This window comes from Rhinolophus sinicus, linkage group LG02 (assembly GCF_036562045.2).
Source record: "Rhinolophus sinicus isolate RSC01 linkage group LG02, ASM3656204v1, whole genome shotgun sequence".
In the NCBI taxonomy this organism is placed as follows: Eukaryota; Metazoa; Chordata; class Mammalia; order Chiroptera; family Rhinolophidae; genus Rhinolophus; species Rhinolophus sinicus.
Genome location: NC_133752.1, coordinates 16,791,675 through 16,811,292, shown reverse-complemented (window position 1 = coordinate 16,811,292; position 19,618 = coordinate 16,791,675). Strand labels below are relative to the sequence as shown.

At 46.6% G+C, this 19,618-nt stretch overlaps 1 long non-coding RNA gene across 1 annotated transcript in view; it reads right to left on the bottom strand.

Annotated features, from left to right (window-relative positions):
* LOC109453841 (uncharacterized) overlaps positions 1 to 19,618 on the bottom strand; it is a 58,025-nt gene that overhangs the window by 36,770 nt on the left and 1,637 nt on the right. The window contains exons 3-6 of the long non-coding RNA XR_012492819.1: positions 14,977 to 15,110; positions 10,423 to 10,636; positions 2,973 to 3,095; positions 1,076 to 1,172 (exon numbers count right to left, since the gene is read on the bottom strand). This is a non-coding gene — a long non-coding RNA (uncharacterized LOC109453841). The remainder of the gene's footprint in view (positions 1 to 1,075; positions 1,173 to 2,972; positions 3,096 to 10,422; positions 10,637 to 14,976; positions 15,111 to 19,618) is intronic.

The following is a 19,618-nucleotide window of genomic DNA, read 5'->3' as shown; positions in this document are numbered from 1 at the left end:
TTTACCTTCCAGGATGCTACATAAGCCCATGTTTGGTGTTTGATTGTAAACTTTATGTGGCGCAATAGCAAGCCAAATAAATAAATGGAGGAAAGCTGCTATGATGAGCCTCCAAAGACACAAACCCTTATGATTCACCTTCTAATTTTAAGAACAGCTATTTATTGAGTGCTTACTGTGTGCCAGGCAGGATTCTAAGCGTTCCATGCTTATGACTTCATTTACTTTCCCTAACAACCCAATGAAGTAGATTCTGGTTTTTATCCCTGATTTTACACAGGGGAACACGGAGGCACAGAGATCAAGCAACACGGCCAACGTCAATGAATTTGAGGGCAGGCAGTCAAATGCTGTACTCTGGCTCTCAAGGCTGGGGTCTGCCCTTCTCTTTTTCAGGGATTTGAGTCCCTCCGTCAACCCGAGCCATTACCACCACCTACCTCTTCCCCCACACAAATTACTCCCAAAGCTTTCCCTTTGTCCATCTTGACCGGCATCTCAAGGCATCTTCATTCAACTCAACATGGCCCAAAATGAACACATCCCCTTTGCCCCCAGATGTGCAGCTCCTCTTTGTCCCATGCATCTGGCATTGTGGTTTACAATTTCCCATCACCCACCTCTCCATTCCAAGTGACGTTATGTCACGTGGACTCTCCCTCTACTACGAAATTATTCCTATCCACCCTTCCTGTCCTCCTCAGCAGTCCTCGTCTATGATCATGGCAACCGCCTGCCAGCAGGTCACCCCAGTCCCCCTGGCTCCCCGCTCCAACCCAGCTTACACCCCTTTGCCTGGTTAATCTTTCCAAAAGGGAACTCTGATGGGTGAGAGCGCCAAAAACAGTCTTACCATTTATGAACTAGTCCAGAACACAGGACTTCCCAACCTTCCCAAATACAGCTTGTGTAAGATGTACTATGCTCGTTCTACAAAGAAGTCTGGTGTCAGACTGAAGGCCACACTGCTAAGGAGACCCCAGACTCCTTCCACTGCAATATATGCTGCCTCCCACTCAGCAAAAATGCATGTGTACGCATTTTCCAACGTGTACGGAATTAAGGAGAAACTCACGCTGGCATCCGAGGTCCTTCCACAGCTTGGTCCCAACGGGCCTTTCCGATGTCATCTCCCACCTAGTCTCTGCTCAATGCCCTTAACATGTTCTGAGCTAAAAAAAAAAAAAGAGTGGAGAGAGAGGAGGGAAGTTAAAGAGACATTAAGTTGAAAGGCTAGTATTTTACCCTAATACAAGGACATTTTAAGCCAAAATTCAATATTATTTTTCCTCCTAGTGAAGAAATATATCTTAAAGGCTATTCTCTCTGGCTCTATAAACAGGCTAAGAAAATGGATGCTTCAGCTGTATTTCCTGTTCCCCTTGTTTTTTCTAGAATGATTCCTTAATCAGTCCATTAAATGAGACGTCCGCCACATCCTTTTTATGAAAAAAATGTACAAAATCTCTCCTCAAGGAGCCCCCCAATGAGAGACTTCCTGCATGTGTATGAAGTTACCCAGGGCTACTGGACATTTCCTTCTCCAAGGTCAGGGGTGAGGTTCCGGCAAGTGTTAGGTGAACAAAACTGTACACTCCAGGGCGTTGATTCCCAGTCAAGGTTGTGTTTCTTCTTTATTATAGTGAAAAAGTATTCATTAAGTTTTTTTAAATGGATATAGATTCCTCTAAATTCTGCTATCCCTAGAATATAAATTTCAAATGTTTGTTCAGTGAGGGAATAATTGCATTCCATGCTCAGCTGAAGCAAGCCAGCTCTTGTTCCTAATTGAGCAATTCCGCCTTCAGGTAATGGTCACTTCCCTTTCTCAGTGCCACAAATCACCTGCTTAATAATCCTTTCTAGAGTTTTGCTGAGCACATGGCAAAATTTTTTCCATGCATTTTTGGTGTTGTTGTTGATAAGAATAATAGCCACAGACCTCATCCATTTAATTCCATAACAACACAAGGAAGGCTGTTTTAATCCCATTTTACAGTTGAGAAAACTGAGTCAAAGGTGGGAGGCAGCTTGCCCAAAATTCCACAGCTGCCAAATGCTGGAGCTGGGGTAGTCTGACTCCGAGGTCTTACGTTTGAAGTTCCATTATGCAAGAGATGTTTTTTGTGTGTGCGCATGTTTTTTTAACCCCAAAGATGTTAAGTGCCTCCTGGTCACATGAATAGGTATCTTGTTGTTCATTGCCAGCACCCAAGCCAGGACATAGCTTGTTAAATGATAAATTAGCGTTCCCCACGATGGTGTCCAAAATATCTTAAATTCTGCTTGATTCAGAATCCATACTGGAATCTTATATCATGTCTCTTATAAATGTTGAAAATGCTCATGTTGATTCAAAATACCTGCTATGGACCGAAATGTGTTCCTCTAAAATTCATGTGTTAAAGCTCTAACCCCACTGTGTCTCTATTTGTAGTAAAGAAGTCATTAAGGTTAAATGGGGCCATAAGGGTGGAGCAGTGATCCAATAGGATTAGTGTCCCTACAAGAAGAGACCCCAGAGAGGTCATCCCTCCTCTCTCTCCCTCTGCCATGTGAGGACACAGTGAGAAGGCGGCCATCTGCAAGCCAGGGAGAGAGCCCTCACCAGGAACTGAATCAGCAGGTACCTTGACCTTGGACTTCCAGCCTCCAGAACTGTGAGAAATAAACTTCTATTGTGTAGTCACCCAATCTGTGGTATTTTACGGCAGCCCAAGCAGACTGAGACAATACTCAAACACTTTTTCTCAGCTATTCTTCTTAAAATGTCATGTCTCCAATCCTGAGATGTGAGATCATCACTTTTACAGCAAAGACCTTCAGGGATGCTCTTAGAAATGGTTCACAGAAACCACCATTTTACAAACACCAACTCAGCATAAATCTAATTAATGAGTCCCGTTAACAGAATTTGAGCCCATCCAACTGTCTCTTTATGCTCAATGGGTGGTCAATACATTTTTACTCACTCCTGCTTTCCTCTTCCTCTGAGATGGATACATGGTGCTGAGAGCCACAATGACTTCAGTTAAACGTCCTATATACTTAGCAAATGGATTTCCAATGTATTCCAGCTTTAATGCTTGCTTAACCTAGAAGTTTTTAAAAGAATTATTATTTTTTTTCTTTGCAAACATGAACTTTGCTTTATTTCACAAAGGCTATATTTTTCTTTTTTTAAAAACATCATGTCCACCCAGAACCTTACAATATGACATTACTTGGAAATACAGTCTTTGAAACCGTAATTTAGTTAAGGATCTTGAGATGGAACCATCCTTGATTTAGGATGAGCCCTAAATCCAATGACTGGTGTCCTTGTAAGACGTGAAGACAAAGAACCCCAGAGGAGAAAACAATGTGAAGAAGAGTTAGAGGTTGGAATGATGTCATCTGTAAACCAGTGAGCACCAGGAGCCACCACAAGTGGGAAGCGGAGAGGAAAACTTCTCCCCTCGAGCTTCAGAAGGAGCCCGGCCCTGCCAGCGCCTGGCCTCCAGAACTGAGAGAGAATAAATGCCAGTTGTTTCAAAGCACCACGTTTGTGGTCATTTGTCAGAGCAGCCCTAGGAAACTAAGACAAATAGTTAATACATGCACATGGTTAAATGATGGCAGGTGAAAAGGCTCCCTCTCATGCCTAGCTCCAGGTACCTGATACCCAACTTCCTTCTCTCTCTCTCTCTCTCTCTACACACACACACACACACACACACACACACACGTGGTCTGACATTTAAGTTCATGAACTCATCCTAGAACAAGTGCTACATATCTCATGGCTGAATATCACTATAGTCGCCTTCGAAGTACTTTGGAAATGAAAAGGCTAACATTAGAAACCCAGCTGTGCATTCAGCAGCTGAGGGGCCTGCTATGATCTCATCATTTCTCCACGAGCAAGTTTCCTTGTCTATTGTACTTATTGCAGGCGTGGCTGTGACAATTACATGAGATGAGCATGGGGTAGAGAGAGAGGGGGAGCCCTAAGGAAACAGACAAGCCAGTCCTAAGTCAAGGTGGAGGCCAAGCTGACGGAGGGTACTTGTGACCATGCTCACATCCCCTCCTGGACCTGACACCAAAGGCAACAGCTCTGCAATATCCCACCCACCCCACCCCACCCCACCCCAGGCTTCATGAAACACCTGGAACTGGTTTTGCAAGAATTTTTCCTCCAACACTCAGATGTCAATTAACATTAATATTTGGCTGAAAAAATTTGGCCAACTCTTCCTGCTCCAGATTCAGCTGGGCTTAGGCAACCCCAGTGTCTGGACCTGCCGAGCCCACTCACACCCCCTCTGACATCAAATGCAGAACAATTCAACGAGCAGAGAAGCCCATCCCTGGTGGTGGAGGGGCGGAGCATCAGTCTTGTACACAAATCAAATCTGTATTTGATCATTCATCCATCCAACAAATATTTTTCTAAACCCTCGATGTGTGGGGTGTTGCTAGGCTAGGTACAAAAATGGCAACGAGTCACTGTGTTTTTCACATACTAGCTCCTTCCCCTGGAACGTCCTATGGCTCCCACCACCCTCACCACCAACCCATCTGCCTACCTGCTGTCATCTGGTGAATTTCATTCCTCAAGGCTAAGTTCAGCTACATCTCCTCTTGGCCTCCTCTCCCACTCTCCCAGTCCCTGCCAGATGCCCCTCTGCGATGTTCCCACATGACCCCACCCTGTGATTAGCTCTGTCCTGCACTTGGCCTGCTGTGTGGCAACCACCTGCCTCTTGGTCTTCCATTTTCATTACACTGTGACATTCTAGAGGGCAGGTAATGGCTTTTACTCTCTCTATACCCAATGCCACCCTAGTGCCTCGCAATGTAGTTGAAGCTTGCTAAGTATGTGTTGAGTGGGTATTTTTGAACCAATTTCTCCATTACAGATTCAAAAAGTGCTATATCTGAATAATTGGTCCATAATGTATAGAAAAGAACCCCTGATATCTGTCCTGAAAGTTTTCAGCCACAATGCTTGTAAAGGCTGTGTATGTAAAATACCCCACAATGCGAAGCACGTGGCAGGAACTGAGAAGCTGTTATGTTACCGTTGTTGTTATCCCGTTGACGATGTTAATGATATTCATGATAAAAGATACCTACATTTGGCTGCAGAAGGGACTGAAGGCCAAGAGACCATGACTTTCAAACCAGCCCTGTAGCCTTGGACAAGTCCTTGGCAATGAGTCACTGTGTTTTTCACATACTAGCTCCTTCCCCTGCAGTATCGTCATCTGTAAATAGGAAGCAGAGCTCTAGTTCATGTCTGAGGCCTTTCCAAGTCCCTCTGAGTTTGTGACAGGTAACACCGTCTAAAACGGTAGCCCTCATCATTCTTCCCTTCTAGGCCCAAGCACCAATTTAACTCAGTTTTGAGCCAGGTCAACAGCACACCCTACATCTCAGGTTCTACAAAGCTATATCCATGACGACATCCTGCTCCTCTTCTGGTGTGTTTGTCCAGACACCTGTTTTCCCATCTTGCATTTCTCAAGGCACATGGCTGGGGACGAGCCTACCATGGCTCTGAAAGCCACCCAGAAAAAGTCACTGCTGTCACTGATGCTTGAATTGTTGTTGGGTGTCCTTTGAAGAGCCCTAAACTGGGTCACAGTGAGGAGCTACATGGAGTGACCCAGCCAGCCAGCCAGCATGGTGCAGGCAGCAAAATATAGGCTGTTACATGCTGAAAAGCAAGGACTATAGACTTTGGGGGAAGTAGTGATACCACACCCACCATGCTACAGCCCAAGTTTTCTGGGGGCATTCAGAACAATGCTCCGAGGACCTGGTGTCATCCCACTCTGTTCTTCCATCCGGAAACTTGGGGCTTGGGTGAAGTGTCTGAGACATTTGGGGGTAAAGTTCTTTGGTGGAAACCAGTAAAGCCATCGTGGTTCTATTGAGGAATCTACTGACCCACGTTGCCCTCTGGGTCTCCCAGGCCGGCCCCTCAGAGGAGCTCTAAAGCTCCCAGAACAGTCCTATGTCAGAAGAGGCAGGGAAAATGAAGAAGAAACAGGAGGGATTTGAAGGCCCAGAGCCCCCATAGTAGACCTAGAGGCCAAGCCAACCTGCCCTCGCCACCTGACCTTGGAACTAAACTTCTCTAGAAAATCTGCATTACTCTCCACAGATCTCCCTGCAGGGCCAGGATGTCGCTTCTTCCAGGAAGCCCTCGCTGACCTGCTTGCATAAGCTTCCTTGGTTTCAGTGTCTACCCTCCGGCTCCCCACATCACCTGTGCAGTCATGTCACAGAATCACAAGTGCCCACTTGCGAGTTCATTCCCCACACTAGTCTGGGAGCTCTAGCAGGTAAGAACTTTCTTTTAATCATCTAAACAAAGATAAACAGAGTAAGAAATAGAGTCAAGCCAGAGAAATGGCCTGGCCTGGGGCACAGCTGGCAGAGTTGAAAAGCCATGCACAACGGAAATGAGAGGTGCTAGGAGAAAATGTACTTACTGAATGGTGAGACTGTCCTTCTCTTATGCCCCTATGACACCACATACCCTCAGCTTCCAAAACACTGGCAGCCAGGCTTTATGTGCCCCAGGCCAAAGTCTGGGGGTGACTTTACTGGAGGAATCGAGCTAAGAAAAGAGCCTAGGAGAAAAGACCCACAGATAGTGCATTTGGAGTTTTCACAACGAAAAACCCTGGCCACCGGGCAGTTGTCCTATAGTGAGTGTCTCCCACTGGTGCACCATCAGCTTGTTAGTGCCTTGTTCTTAGAGCTGGGTAGGCAACCAAGGAGACATGTGAGGAAGGCCTCCCACCAGAAAGACGGAGACAAACACATGCCAAGAAGAAACTCAAAGAAGCAGACAGCACAGGAAGCAGAAGGAATCTTTGGAAAGGCCACCAGTAGAACCTCACAAATGAAAGAACACAGGCTGCACCCAAACATCAAGAACAGGATGCTTGAAAAAGGGACACTCAGAAAACAGAAAAAGACCCTTGGAAGTGAAAATTATAGTAACAGAAGTAAAAAAAAATCAATAATTAGTAGAAGAGAGTACAGAAAATTGGAGAAAAGACAATTATGAAAGAAATGACAAAATTGTTCCCAAAGTGAAAAACAACATTGTCATGAAATTTCAGAACAAAAGCGTTAAAAAAATTTTAAAGCACCCTAAATGGGAATGTTGGGGAGCAGGGGAGAACTCCCCACCCCTATACCCTTCTTATGTCTGGACTAGTTATAAAATTGACAATTGACACAAAACTAGATTAACAGGAGAAAAAAAACAAGTACGTATGTGCACATGGAGAATCACAATGTGATGCTTCAGATCACTAAACGAGGCTCCAAGAAATGATGGAACCAGGTACCTTTTAATATTTTTAGACAAAGAATACATTTGTGAGAAACTGCCGGGACAAAGAAAGTTAGTGCTCACTAGAAAGGAATTGAAGCAAGGGTTGGGTGTTCGTTAGTGAAGAATCTCAGCCAAGTTTGGGCTTGGATAGTAAATTAGTAAAGGCATTAAAACGGGGGTGCACACAAGCTTTTCAGCTCTGGAGTTTACAACTCTTGTGATAAGAGGTGGGGAGGGCACCTACTCGGGAGCATTATTTCCTGCTTTTAGTGGTGCAGAGGCGAGTCAGAGAGCTCTTCCTGCTCCTGCTGATTTGTAGGGAATTTGAAATAATCAATATACCACTGTGGGGTATCTTGGGGCGGCCTGCCCTGGACCCCGACTGGAGCCAGACCTGAATCATGGGACTTCTCAATGATGAACCGGAAGCCAGAAGATAACGGGCAAAGCCTTCAAACTTCTGATGGGAAATTACCTGTAACCCAGATCCCATATCCAGTCAAACAATCAAAAAAGTGACAGGATGGACTACAGATAGTTTCAGACGAGCACGATGCCATCCATTCCTCCCGTGCTTTCCTCTATCCCACAACTGGGCTGAGCCCTGAGGGCTATTTCCCAGGTCTCCACTGCACTTGGCTTCCAGCTTGCTATTTTCTATCCATTCTCAACTGGGGCCTGCTAACCTCCAAACAGGCAAACAATGGTTCTAGGGGGTCAAAAAAATCCTAATTTTAATATAAAGCACAGCTATATCAATACATAAACAGCTATGCAGTATTATCCATGGTATGAAACTCTGGTTTAGTCAATGGAAGACACAGGTAGGCGATTGGAGAGAGAAGCCATTGGAGAAGAAAGCCCTTTCTCCCCTCTGCCTCTTGCTTCCCTCCCCCTCTCCTCCCTTCCATCCTGGCAGCAGCCCCGGAAATGGCCACATCTCTGCCTGGGATCTAGCTGATGCTGGAGCTACCCAGCCCCTGGCTCCAGCTGCACTGTCTCCCGTCTGTCTCTTCAGACTGGGGGTGGCAGCAGCACCCTCTTATTGCTAATCCAAGTTGCCTCACCAACCTGCTTCGCTTCTTAGCTGTTCCATCACTTCCATAATCGTTCCCTTGATTAAATTCCCTCTGTTAATAATGGAAGGGACATGAAGCAGCCCTATTTGACTTCATAAGCTCTGTATATTATTGTAAAAAAAAGAACATTAAAAAATTTTAATTAAAACATTTTAAAACTCCCAGAAGGAATAGTGGATCACATTTTAAATTAAAATAATAATAGGTGGCCCAAAACAAAAGGGGTGGGAGGGAGAGTGGAATGAAGACAATGAATAAGCCATGTTTTCAGTTCCTGAGGACAGAGACCATGTGTCACTTCACTGGGTCTCCTGGAGCCCAGCACAATGTCTACAGAGCACATGGCAGGTTCTAATTAACACATAGTGGGTGACACGAGGTGGTGCAGGTGGGTCAGAGGTCTAAGATCTGGCGACACAGACCAGTGGCTTCCCGGTACTAACACACTCTTCTTGGGACCAAGAGCCTTTCCATTCAATTGGCACGGTGCCCCCATAGATAAACTGCGTGTTTCCCACTCATGAACCCTTTTCCCATTTCCTTCCACCCAATCTTCCTGGACAGATGCATGAAGGTAGTTAAAAGAATTTGAGGTGGTTGTATTCTTTCTTGTTTAAGACAATGACAAGAAGTTCTGCTTCTCCTTTTTAAACATAAGGAAACTACATAATTTCCCAGGGCAAGGTAAGCTTATCCTTCATTGATGAATCCATCCCCTCCTCCGAGGATTTCTTTTTTAAAAGAGGGGAAAAGGTCCTTTCAAAAAACTATTCTTGTTCTTACAGTGAGTGGCAAGACTCAGTTTGGCTCCATACTCTTTCCTCGCTTCTATTACCCGAGCTGGTAACCATGTGAAAAGCAAGATGGGATGTCCCCTTGCTCCACCTACTTACCCAATCGTTCCCATTTGTTTAAGAAAAATAAGAAGAAAAGAAAGAGAGAGTGAGAGGGAAGGAAAGATACAGACTTAGAACTATGGGCTTAGAAACAGACCTGGCAGTTGTGGATCATTTTTATCTTCTTTCTTTTTATTTGTATTCATTTATTTGCTTATGTGTATTTTCTAATTTAGTCCAAAATTAAGGGGGAAAGGGAAGAGCCCCAGTGGGACTAAAAACCCCAATGGGAAGCATAAAGAGTATACACCAACAGTCCCTGAAGAGAAATAACTCATGCAGACACAGGAATTCTCCTTCCCTTCCTGGGGTACAGGAGGGGAGTTTCCAAAAATGCACATGGGTCAAGAAATTAGCAAAAAGAGAGGGCAGCAAACAGTGAGGGTGACTGGTTCAGCATTCCATCAGGTGTCAAGATGGGACTTATTTTCACATATACTTCTGGGTTTAAATACCCCCGCCCCTGCCCTCTGTCTCCTCAGTATAGCCAGGATTGTCAGTGTCTGAAGCTCATTTGCATCCACTACCCTTATTCCAAATCACTGAGCCCCTGGGGCCACCCAGGCCTTCGTGGCTCTCAGTGCAGGCCATGTGCATGATGCTGCCTTTCCCTGGCCAAGCCCTGGTGAAGAAGACCCACAAGCATCACAAGAGAAACAATAATTCTTCCCTAGGCTGCTGTTTGGGTGCCAGATTTCTGGTTTTATCATCAAAACCCAGGTGGCCTCTTCACTGCCTGACCAGATGCTGAAATTCAGGACGAGCGCTAGCCATGGTTTACAGTCTTTTAAGAGGCTTTGGAAAGAACTGCCCCTGGGTGGGTGTCTGCACCCCACGCTTAGATAAGGTTGTGCTGTCACTGTCACTGCTCTGCAGGGTGAGGAGAATCAAGTGGCATAAGCTGTTGGAGGGCTCAGAGGAGTCAGGATGAGCAAGAACCAAAAACGGGGAGGCCCATCCTTCACGCTGCAAGAACACCCAGGCTTTGGAATGGGGGACTTGAGTTCAAATCCTGACTCTGCCACAGCTGTGATTTTGAGCAATGACCTAGCCCTGCTGAGCACCACTTTCCTGGCCTTCAACACGGCATGTTACCAGCACTCACCTACTCGCCGTTTAGGGGCTTGTATGGATTTCATTGCTAAGACAAGCCAAGTTTCAGACACCAAGGAGCGCTGCTCGATCAATGTCAGTCTCCATTCCTTTCCCGGTGAGGTTGGTATTTATGATGAGTCTAAACATCGCTGATGGAATTCCAGGCCCAACCAAGCTGGAATCAGGTTTAATATAAATCGAGTCCCTGTCTCCCATCTGCCACCCTGGAACAGAGGAAACAGGAAAGGAGACAATGAGAGGAACAGCTCTCCCGACCCCTCAGGGATCTTCTGGCAGGCAATCAAGGTCCTTCAAGATCTGCCAGGGCCTCCTCTGAGGACCTAAACATCCTCATTGCTCCCATGCACTAACTAAGTGGGTTCTCCTAAAGGTCGATGCTCTTTAAGGCCTCTGGGCCTTTGCACATGCTGTTCCCTCTGCCTAGAAAACCCTTCCTCTTCTTCACCTGGACATCCCTTAGAACTAAGTTCAGGGGGCTGACTTTCCTCCAGGAAGACTCCCCAGCCCCACTGCGGCTGGGCTGGGTGATCGCCCTGTGTTCACCAGTATCCTGGCACTCAGGGGACAGGGCTGTAAATATATGCTTGCTTGTGTCTCCTGGCTGGACCAGGAGCCTGGAGCCAGGGACTAGCTTCCATTGCTAGAATAACATCTCCAGGGTCTGGCACATAGAAAACACCCAACAGATGTTTGATTCATTCATGCAAGTATTTACTGAGCACCTGCTATGTGCCTGGCATCTGGACACTACACTTAACAAAAAGTCCAACTCCCTGCCATCATGCAGCCAAGAGACAGACAATAACAAAATTAATCAAATAAGAATATTACAAGTCAAGTCATAATAAGTGCCAAGAAGAAAAGCTAAAGCAGGTAACAGGAATGGGGAGTGTGCTAGGAAGAGGCGACTGCTGTGTTATGCACTGTTGAACCATCAGCCACTAGCACAGCGTCTAGTACACAGGAGGTGCTCAATATTTGCTGACTGGCTGGGTGAATGAATGAATGAATGAATGACTCCTCCTCCCCAGACAGAAGAAACCTCCCCTACGGTTCTTGATGTGAAGCTTGCCTATAATGACTCCCAAGTGGCCACATAGTGAAGTTATTTCTTTAATTGTGGTAAAATACACATAACATAAAATTTACCAATTTATCCATTTTTAAGAGTACCGTTGAGTGGCATTAAATACATTCACACTGTTGTGCAACCATCACCACTATCCATCTCCAAGAACTGCTTGTCTCGCAAAACTGAAACTCGATACCAATTAAACAAAAACACCCCATTCGCTTCTTCCCCTACCTTCTGGCAACTATCATTCTACTTTCTGTCTCTATGAATTTGACTATTCTACGTACTTCATGTAACTGGATTCGTATAATATGTCTTTTTATGACTGGCTTATTTCACTTAGCATAATGTCCTCAAGGTTCCTTCATATTGTAGTATGTGTCAGAATGTCCTTCCTTTTCAAGGCTGAATAAAATCCCATGTATGTACCACATTTTGTTTATCTATTGATCCATTGATCGACACTTGGATTTCTTCCACCTTTTGGCTACTTGTGAATAATGCTGCTATCGACACGGGTGTACAAATATCTCTTCAAGTCCCTGCTTTCAAGTTTTTAGGTATATACCCAGAATTGGAAGTGCTGGATCATATAGTAATTCTAGTTTTAATTTTCTGAAACTACCATACTATGTTCCATAGCGACTGCACCATTTTACATTGCTACCAACAATGCACAAGGGTTCCAGTTACTCCATATCCTCACAAGCACTTACTACTTTCTGGGGTTTTTGACAGTGGCCATACTAATGGGTGTGACGTGGTCCCACATCACGGTTTGGGTTTGCACTGCCTTAACTTGTGACACTGGGCATCTTTTCATGGGCGTATTGGCCATTTGTATGTTTTTGGAGATGTCTATGTAAACCTTTCGACCATTTTTTAACCTGATTGTCTGGTTTTTGTTGTTGTTGATTTGTAGGAATTCTTTATCTCTTCTACATATTAACCCTTATCATATATGCAATTTACACATATTTTCTCCCATTCCATGGGTTGCTTTTTCACTCTTTTGATTGTGTCCTTTGATATACCTAAGTTTTGAATTTTGATGTTACCCAGTTTATCTTCTTTTGTTGTTATCTGTGCTTTTGGGTCATAGCCAAGAAACAACTGCCAAATCCAATGTCGTCAAGTTTTCCCCTGTGTTTCCTTGGAAGAGTTTCATAGTTTTAACTCTCAGGTTTAGTTAGGACTTTTCCATATCTGCAGTGCTTTTTGCACTTGACCTTTTGTGCTACACTGTTTTCTCCCTGAGGCAGGGATCGGGTCTGTATCCCCCACAATATCTAGGACACGACCTGATGCATAGATGGCACTAATCATCACTGCTGATGATGGCGGTGATTCTCAGCCGGCAGGCATGCTGTCTGCAACTTCCTCACAAGAGGACAGGACTAATAAAACCATCCATGGTTAAACCAACCCCCTCCTTCATTTTTCAATCAGCATTTCCTCCCTTGATTAATTAAAAAGCTGAGCCAGACAGGAAGTCAAAGACCAGTAGGTGGGCCTCACGCTGGGCTGGCTTCTCAGGCAGCTGCAGAACCAGTCCCGACCTGAGTCTACCATGAGGGATGCGCTTTAAAGTGGAAAAGGTCCAAGGAGTCCCAGAACACCGACCCTGCTGCTGTCACTGACCAGCTGCCTGCTAAGCTGCCCATCAGCTCTCCCCACTCAGTCTCCAGCTCTGGGCAGAAATAACTGTCCAATCTCAGCAACAGCAGTCGGGAGAGGTAGGGAGGGTGATGGGCATGAGCAAACCAACACACTCCCACAGGGAAAAATCTCACAGTAATCTTCTGGGGTGAGGCAGAGGGCTCAGCTTTCAGACAGAACAAAGAAGGTACAATAGTCTAAAAATAGGACCTGGGAGGAACAAGGCGGGGAGAGAAGGCGATTAGACTGAAAAGTCAAAGTAGAAAGGGAATACCAGGGCAGCCCAACCAGCTGCCCGGACCCACTCCTGTGTTTTGGTTTTCAAGGGGGTAACTTAAAAGAACATGGAACCCCCTCGGCCAAACCACATGGAGGGCTATTACTGCCCAAATAATGCCCACTCCATTGCTGGAGTCAGGCATGTCCCAGGCCACGGAGGACAGACAAGAGAAGCTGTCACACTTCCACAGAGATCTTCAAGTTCCCATACTACAGTGTGTTCTCAATCTCCTCCCCAATCTCCTATCACCACGGCAACCAAATCCTGGGACAAAAGGGGGTGGGAAGAGATGATTCTATCTCATCCAGTGGCTTTGTCCATGGATAGTTCAAGATTTATGACAACATCAGTTGTTCTGCACTGCATTTGGAAGACCCCAAAGCACCTAAATGTTCATATCAGTGGAGTTACTTTTCCATCCATAGGGCTCCAGAAGGAGCAGTCTATTCTAAAGCTGTCCATTGCAATATGTGTCTGCTCATTCCCAATCAAGGACCTTGAGGAAACTTAACAAAGAACAAAGAGAGAGGTTGAAAGGAAACTGGGATCTGTTCCTATCCCTCTGATTTCACTTATAAACCAAGTTTTATATTAGATCACCTTTATATTACTTTAAGTACCATATTCCTTTATAACTTTAAATCTTAAGTTATTAAAAATTAATAGCATTAATATTCTCAACAATGATGAGCAGGAAGTCCATAACTCTTGACTGTACCTTGCAAATGTTGGAACCATTAACTCTTGAGTTGAAACCTCTGGGTAAATGCAGAAAGCTGGGGCCAGGGCTAGCCAAGGGGTATAACTCTATCCTGGTGCCACCTTCTCATGGCATATTCTGCCATTGTCCTCCTTCAACTGCTAAAAGCCAACACACAGCAGTTAGCCAATAACTGAACGGACACAAGGATGACAAAAGTGTGCCTCAGTTTCCTCATAAGGGGAAACCAATACCATGACCTCATAGAGTGTTTTGGAGCACAACACGAGTTGTGGGTACAGCTGTCAGAGCTAAGTATGGGGCACCTGTTAGCTGCCACCATTAGTACATATCAATATATATTCGGTTGGTGCCCACTCACCATACATCAACATGGCAAGATTTCCCAAAGAGAAAATGGCCTTCCACTTGGTGGAGTGCCTTAAGATTATTATCCCCATGTCTTCCATTTCCTCCTGGAAGGAAAGGAGGAAGAGGGAGGAGGGGGAAGGGAAAACAAGTCATTCTCGGTGCCTACGAAGCAACGTCCTCCTGCATCACTTTATTGCTTTTACTTCTCATGGAAGCCACACAGATTACATTTCATGTTTTGTTTTTCCCACTTACGATGAAACTCCCAAGTAAACCTGCAGCCTAGAAAGTTTAAGTAATTCGTCCAACGTCACAGAGTTTGCATAATCTGAACAAAGCAAGGAACACAACAGAGCTGGGAACCAGACCTTTTCCTAGCTACATTCAGTGCCTTGGGGGGGTTAGTGAGAATAAAGGAGGGGGTTTTGAGTCCCTGTCTAGGAACATCTGAAATCACCTTCTGTATGTCTTCCTCATCTTCCACCCTTTAGGTGACCCAGGCCTCCATGTAACTGACACGTGCCACTCCGGCTCCTGTTTTCACCCATCCACTCTGGGGCAGTTCTTTGTCAGCAGTAATGCTCTTTAGATCTGTGAATAGTAACCCAGATCTTGTTGTAAAAGCCAAGCCTTAATGCTATGTACATAAAGTGACATTTTATGCTATTTAATGCCATTTGTTGTCCATCTGTGAGCAAGGAGAAGATTCTTATACACATACACATCCCAAGTAAAAGCATCAAAATTATCCCCTCTGCTAAGGGTTGAACTCCACCCCCCACCCAAATAAAAAATAAGATATGTTGGAGTCCTAACCCCTAATTGGTACCTGAGAATGTGACCTTATTTGGAAGTAGAGTCTTTACAGCTGTAATTAGTTGCAAGTTAAGATGAATTCATACTGGAGTAGAAGGGGCATTAAATCTAACAAGACTGGTGTCCTTAGAAGAAGAGCGAGACACAGGGAGAGGACAGCCACATGACAACAAAGAGAGACTGGAGTGGTGCATCAATAAGCAAAGGCATGCCAAGGATTGACAGCAAACAATCCTAGAAGCTACAAGAGACAAGGAAAGAGTCTTCCCTACAAGCTTAGGAGGGAGCACGACCCCGCTGACATCTTGATTTCAGACTGTTAACCTCCTATGAGACAGAATACATTTCTGTTGTGATGCTACTTTGTTTGTGGTACTTTGTCCCTAGGATACACCCTCTATCAGTCAGCAGCCTGTCCACACACTGTCACTTAGGCCAAAGGGTACTGGCTACTCTACTTCCGGAAATGCCCAGCCCCACCACTGGCCACCCCACCCATCTCCCACCACAGCTCCAACTTCTGTTGCGACTATCAGGGCTTTGACTTGAGGGGTCCCCTCGGGTATTCCCCTGGAGGCCCAGCATTGTGCCCAAATCCACACTACAATACACAGTTGGGAGCAACGGTTCTCAATCTGTGGTATCCCTCAGACCAGAATCACTTCAGACAATTGTGTAAAATGTCTCCAAGACAATCGACTCAATATCTGGGGCCCAGGAATCTGAATTTTAATAGACATCTCATGGGCCTCTTATGTACAAAAAAGTTTGAGCGAGGATGAGCTCAGATATATTTTCGGAAGGTGCCCATCTCCCTCCCCCAAAATGCACCGTGGCCGTGAATACGGGTCTGTCCGCCAGGCAGGGAGTAAGGAAACGTCAACACAGCCTGCTCAGAGCTTTGTAAAGGAGGGAATAGGCCAGGAACAGATATGTCAGGGCTGGGAGGGAGCAAACAGGACACGGGTGATAGGTAAAATGCGGACTGCTTCAGAGGGTGGGACTGGGGGCCTCAGGCAAGAGCCATGAGAAGATTATGAACACAGGGCAGAGGACTGTAAAGTAAGACAAGCAGACGCTTGCTGTGGGGAGGATCCACTGCTGGGAGTTACCACCCAGAGGGCCCAGGGAGACGGGCGGCGTGGAGCAGGGGGACCCAACTTAAACTCCAGCTGCTGGGCTTCCCAGCTGTGCAGCACTGGGGACCTCACGGTCCCTCCGGGAGCCTGCAGCTCCCCCTCTGTGAACAGGAGGTGACAATGCCGCCTGTCTGCCTACTTCACAGAGCACCAAGTGAGATGAAGGCTATGAAGTAGTAAAGGGCTTTGGCAACTCTAACTCTAGGGAAGAGAAGGAAAATGGTGAGATGTGGGGAAACCAGAGGCCAAGGGGCCACCCACAAAATGGTCAGCGGCCCAGACTCTACAGTTGGAGGACATCACAGCGTCTCTACTTACTGTGTCTTCTGGGACAAGTCATTGAACCTCTCTCTGTGCCTTTGTTTCTTCTGCAAAAACAAAGCTAACAATAGTTCTGACTTCACAGGGTTGTTGGGAGAATTAAATGGGTTACTGTTGATAATAGATTCCGGGTCTGATGCACAGGAGCGCTTGTTATTAGGTTGGTGCAAAAGTAACTGCGTGTTTTTTGCAATTTTTTTTAACCTTTTAAACTGCAATTACTTTTGCACCAACCCAGTAAAATATATTGTGGAACAGAGGAGTTAGGGCAGAGGAGCCAATTGTCAAGGAAGCCATGGTGGGGGCATGGATAGGGGCGGGGCTCCCAGGAGGAGAAACCAGCCAACATTCGCAGCTCTTGCTGTACTTTTCTCCAGCTTCTCGGTAATTGCTCAGTAATTAATCCCCTTCTCAGTAATTGCGCAGGGTTAATGCTGTTACCACCGCTGACCCCTAGAGGGCGCGACTTCTTCCCGTGTCTCCGCCACTGCTCTTCTCCCTCTCCCTGTCCCTCTCCTTTTCTCTGACAAAGCTTCTTTGGAAAATACTCATCTTTCTTCTTAGCAAACCCACATAGCTTTGATCTTTCTAAAGCAGTCCTCACCAAGAAACCAAGCCATCTTTTTGATCCCACAAGTTCAAACCCAAGGTTAGAGTTTGGGGGCTCCCCCGTGCCCAGATGCCATGCTGAGCCAAACCAGCCACCCCACCAGGAGGGACCCCAGAGGTTGGCCTGGTAATTCCTTGTGTCCTCTCAGAGCTCTGCCCCTCCCCCCACTGACACCTGTTCTGGGAGGAGAAAATGTATTTTGGGTACTGGAGACGGGGACACTCTCCTGACCTCCTGGCCATCTCTTCCTCCTCCCCCAAACTCCCTCTTTTGGAGAGACTGGGGAGACCTCAGGTCCATTAATGGGCCAAGAGTTACTTCCTTCAAGGAGAGCAAAGAGGCTACAAGGCCACCCAGCAGACAGGGGCACGACTCTACGCCAGAGAACCTTCGCATGTTGCTCTGAGGTGATTTTCCTCCTCGGAAATCCTCCTGCTGTGACCATCCAAGGTGAGGTAGCAATCCAGTGAGACCAGCAATGTGGGGTTTTCCCCCTTTACACAGAGGTCCCCCCTGTGAATGACCCTCTGTCAAGCCCAGCAGGCAACTGTCCCCTCCGGTGACCTGTCACTAACCTTGTTGGGCACTGGGTCGGTCATGTGAGATTGAAATTCTGAAGTGCTCTGGGCTCCTGGGGTGGGGCTGGTTATCCTCTGTCCCTGGCACCCAGCACTGGGTCTGTGGCTCACGGGCCATTTAGAAGAGAAGAGGAATGGAGGAAGGGGAGGAGGAGGAGGAGAAAAGAGGAAGGAGGGAAGAGAGAGGGAGGGAAAACAGAGGGAAGGAGGGAGGGAGAGAAGAAAAGAAGGAGGGAGAGGGAAGAGGAGAGGAGGATTGCAGGGTTACGTGCTATGCTATTCTGCTTGCTGTCGTCGGGCATCAACTCTCAAGGCCTCTAATATTTCATGAATTTCATTCTGGGACCATTGGGCTCAATATTTCCAATCAGTCCTTTAATTGACTAACCTCACTCTCGTGTCCCGAAACACTTCCAACCTGCTTGAAAACCCCACCCTCTCAGCTCTGGAGAGACACTCTTGGTCCTCACCCCACTGCCCTGGAATCTCAGCGAGAACACTGCTGTGAGGTCCAGTGTTTGCTTTGGTCTGTTTTGAGGATCCTCTGATACTCAGGCAGCTCCCAAGAACCCTTGACTGACTTCTGCTTCATCCCTGAGAGGCTTTGAGCAAACACCGCGAAAGGACCGGGAAAACACTGTCTTCCTCCCCTGGGAACCCGTCCCCCTCCCAGGTACCAGGAAACCTGAGGACACAGGCCAGAAGCAATGGCTTTTCTAGTAACTGTCACACCCAGAAGGCTTGGTTTTCCTCAGAGCCCTCAGCTTATCTTATACCCTCAGGAGGCTTCTGGGGGGTGTTGGCTGCCTTTGCCAAAAGCAGAAACCAACTAGGGTTTCAAGAATTTCAGTGTGGGCAGAGAATAATACTGCTCCGAGTTACTTCCTGAAATCCACACTGAAAAGGCATTTAAGAAAATATCAGTCAGCTTGGCCTTGCGTCCTGACAAGAAAAACCAAAATCATCTTTCATTTTACCACATCGGAACTCCCCACTCCCACACACATGCATTCTCCTCTGCCTCCTCCAAACCCTTCTAAAAATAAATGAGAACTCGGTAACTCCCTGTGGCATTCAGGGAAGACAAGACACAGCCCTGTGAATGTGGGAAGGTGGGCGAGCCTGTCCTGGTCTTGAGGTCATTCATTCATCACTGTGTGCCATGTGGGCGCCTTTGCAAAGGTTGCTACCGCCCTACTGCGTGCCCCCCCCCCGCCCCCGTGCAAGAAGGGGGCCGCTATACATGCTGGCCAGGAGCCTATCAGTCAGGCCAAGAAACCCTGCCCTGGGGGGCCTTCCATTCTACTGGGGGAGGCAGGATGTTTACAGTAAACAAGTAGTCACATCAGGTAACTGCAGGTGGAGACACATGTTGGGTGCAGAAGCGAAGTGGGAGAACGGGAGAAGGCATGAGTGGGGTGGGGGAGACCAATATCTCACCCATAGGATCCGGAGGCCTCCTGGGGAGGCAACTTCTGGGCACAGTGGACATATGAACATGTGGTGGTGGGAGCCAGGCTTGGAGACATCTGAGGGGGGAATGGGTCCAAGAAGAGGGACCCGCAAGGAGGTGACGGGAGATGCAGGCGGCAGCGAGATAGCCAGGGGCACATCTCTTCACAGTGCTGTGAGAGC